Source organism: Mustela putorius, unplaced genomic scaffold (genome assembly GCF_011764305.1).
Source record: "Mustela putorius furo isolate JIRA1106 unplaced genomic scaffold, ASM1176430v1.1 tig00003863_pilon_pilon_pilon, whole genome shotgun sequence".
Taxonomy (NCBI): domain Eukaryota; kingdom Metazoa; phylum Chordata; class Mammalia; order Carnivora; family Mustelidae; genus Mustela; species Mustela putorius.
Window position 1 is genome coordinate 14,999,753 of NW_025422015.1, and position 3,459 is coordinate 15,003,211.

General features: G+C 39.9%; 1 long non-coding RNA gene across 1 annotated transcript; it reads right to left on the reverse strand.

Annotated features, from left to right (window-relative positions):
- Window positions 1-384: 384 nt before the first annotated feature.
- LOC101673324 lies at window positions 385-3,092 on the reverse strand. Its single transcript, XR_198568.3, has 3 exons — window positions 2,977-3,092; window positions 1,285-1,414; window positions 385-636 (listed from the first exon to the last, which is right to left on the reverse strand). It is a non-coding gene; the product is annotated as an uncharacterized LOC101673324 (long non-coding RNA).
- Between the last annotated feature and the right edge of the window lie 367 nt (window positions 3,093-3,459).

Here is a 3,459-nt window from a genome sequence, read left to right on the forward strand (position 1 = left end):
CACCCCCTAAATTCTCTGAGATGACCCACAGGAGTGTCCCATTCCCAGGGAAGTGAGTGTTTTAAAATTAAAATTCTGTAACATAAAAAATAATTTCAGTCATTCATTAGTCACTTATTGCAAAACTATTCTGTATCCAGCATGATGCTAAGGATACAAAAAAAGAGGACGCCTACCCTCATGTAGTTCACAACACAGTGGGGGTAGGCACACTTAGAGAAATGGGTAGAAAACAACTAGAGCAGTGTTCTGACAGAAGGATGTATATTTAAAAAACAAAGCCAAAAAGAAGTATGAATAAGTCTAATTTCTACCAATGGGAAAAGCTGCTTAATTTATCACATCTACTCGTTGACCAAGATTTCCCTTCTCCTTCTCCTTGTTTTTTTCATCTGGCTTATTTTTTGTGTTAGTTTCTCAACACATCCTTCTCACAGTGTGGAGTACACAGAGGTGTTCCTCAAGCCCTTTCTCCTTTAAGCAAGAAATGAGTTATAATTACCACAAACATTGTTGGCCAACCCCTCAAGCACAAAAGAAACATATTATCTACTTACCCTGCCACAGGTTGCAACAGTGGCTTTGCTCTTAGTATTTCTTCATCCTCTAGATAAAATATTAGTGCTTCTGAAATGGCTGTGGAAGAAAGCTCCTTCTTAGAAAATGTTTTTATATACCATGGATCATGTTATAAATTGGCCACGTCCTTCTGCCCTAGGTATCCACAGTCAGTAAGAGGGGAGGTAAATGGCTGACACTCCAGGAAAATTCCTGAACTCCACAACCAAAAGTTTTAGACTTCAGTAAAGCAACAGATATGGAAAAGGCTTTAGGAAAACCTCATCAGATCCTACTGGCATCACAGCCAGTCTGCAGACTACTTTTTAAAAAGTGTATTGTCTAGGCCATCAATCTTCATAATCACTCCTTCTTCTCTAGGAAGGATCTCTGACCAAGTTAAAATGACAAAAGGAATCATCTTGGTCTCCCTCTAGAGAGCTGAGAACCCAGCTGCAGGAAAGAAAATGCTTCCATCCACCACCCCATCACCACCACCACCCCTCCCAACCCCATAGTCAACTTCAATCCAAATGTCAGAGTCCATAGTAGACTGACTTGGAAGATACCAGAACAAAAACATGCCAGCAAAAGAACTTTTGGGGGTTTGGTTTTGGGTTTTTTGTTTTTGTTTTTGTTTTTGTTTTTCCAGAGGCACACTCTGGTCAAGCACCCTTCCACCACCTCCATTAGTCTTTCTCCATCAACCTCCAGGATCAGTCTCACCCAGGAATGCCTCCTGAATAAGTGGTCACTTGTATCCTAAACATCGAAGGGTGTTAAGAAACTTCTGCTGCTTTGAAGTTTCTTCTTCACTTGCTTCCCTTGATTCTTGAAATTCCACCATCAGTCATACCTGTAAGTAGTGATATAATTGATTAGATTCTTTCCAGGTGATAGCGTGCCACATCAGATTGTGTTAAGGGGAAAGTGGAATGAGTATGAAGGTCCAGTGTGCTGAAGGGAAAGGAATTTCTGTAATAGAGATAAAAGCTCTGAGAGGGAAGCCTGTATCCCAGAAAATAAGTCTATTTTACAACTACATTTAGGCCCAGAACCACCCCTGCCCCACCGAGAACTTGTTCTGATCCTGTCAGTTGAGGTTGTCTTGACTCAATGCCTTGTAAAAAGACCACAGCTGAAGATCACAGGAATGTCCAGGCTGATTCTGGTCTATTTCACTGCACCTGATACAACAGTGGTTGCATATGCTTGATGTCCTCAGCCTGAGCACTCAGCCACTGGGTGAAATCCTGGAGTGGCCTCTCTGAACCGCTCATTTCCCTCAGGCAATATAGTGAGAAAAAGAAGACACATTGTTCATCCTCAAGATTCTTAGAGAGATGGGTTAGCCAAAGGCAATGGCCTCCCCCACCTCCGGTTGGCAGACCACTAAAAGAGTTAGTATTCTCTGTGCATTTAACTGTGTAGATAGGCAGTAATGGTAGATGTTAAATTAACCTTCTCACCTATTGGAAGCAATAGGTTATAATGGGAGAAAAGCATGGATTTGGAGTCACAAAGAGATCTTCCTACAGCTGCTATTTATTAAGCTTTTAACATTGGTTAGAACACCTAAACCCTCTGAACCTCCATACCTTCCTCTCTGAAATAGGGATAATGATACCCACCCTGAAGTGCTGTGGGGAGAATACGTATGGAGCCTGGCACACCATAGGCTTTCAACAAATGCAGTGGTCTTCCTCCATCAGTTTCCCATTGGGATGGAGCATATGAAACTACAGTGCTCTACACTATTAAAGTTGTTCATCCTAACCCAGGAAAGGAAACCTTTTTAAAATTATTCCTTGCATCTTAAATACTCTAGTTTAACTGTCATCTCACTCCTCAAGAAGTTATGGCCCCCCAAAACAGAGAATGAATTTGAAGCTCCCGTTGTTTAACATAAGATTTGATATAATCTCTGTGCATGAAAGAAAATGCAGCTCTCTTCTACATGAAAAAGGAAATGTGGGTTTGTTATGGTAAATATTTACTTAGGTTCCCCAAATCAATTATTCTAATGTAGTCTAAGAATTACCAACAAATGGGTTTATAACATTCTTTCAATGTTGATTTACTGTACTAGGAACATCGAAAGAAAGAGAGAAAGAAAGAAAGAGCAGGAGGGAAGGGATAAGAGAGAGAAAAGAAAAGGAAGAGAAGGAGGAAGGAGAGCAGGAAGGAAGGAAGGATCTTATCAACTTATTGTGTGAACACCCAGGTAATACTTAACATTTTGAGATACACTAGAAACGTATCCTGACCTTATGACTGCAAAAATCCCTCCCCCTGAAAAAGGTCTAATTTATTTATGCAATTCAAAAAATAAAAAACTGGGACTCTATTACAAGCCTCTAAGACTTTCTCAAAACAAAAATAATCTATAGCCTGGACTCAAAAAATAAAAAGACTTACCACAAGCTTCAAATTCCTGAGGTGGGAGTTTTCCATAGATCACAGCAAACTGATCATGCAGAGAAAGGCTGACACAGCAAGGGTCACTAAGGAAAGGAAGAGAAACACAAGGGAAAAATGAAAAAGAAAAGAAAGGAAGAGAAATGCTACTTTCTCTTTTTTGGCATATGTAAGTTCCATGAAAGAACTTCTGAAATTCTTAGCCCTAGGTAAATATTCAATCAGGTAATAGGTTTTGAAAAGCTTTTCAAATTCCAAATAATAATAGAGTTGGGCAAAACAGTGTTTCTTTGGGGCCCCCAATGAGAAATAATAAATTCTTGGTGATTAATGGCACTTATGTGCTCTTGGACATTAAAAACATTTTCTGCTCTTGAGTTACAACGGAAGCTACAGCTTGAATTTTATTGTTCAATTTGCCTTTTCCCTTCCTGGGTGAGCCAGCACTGGATTTAGAAGCTGAAAGTTTATAGAGTCAGCAGG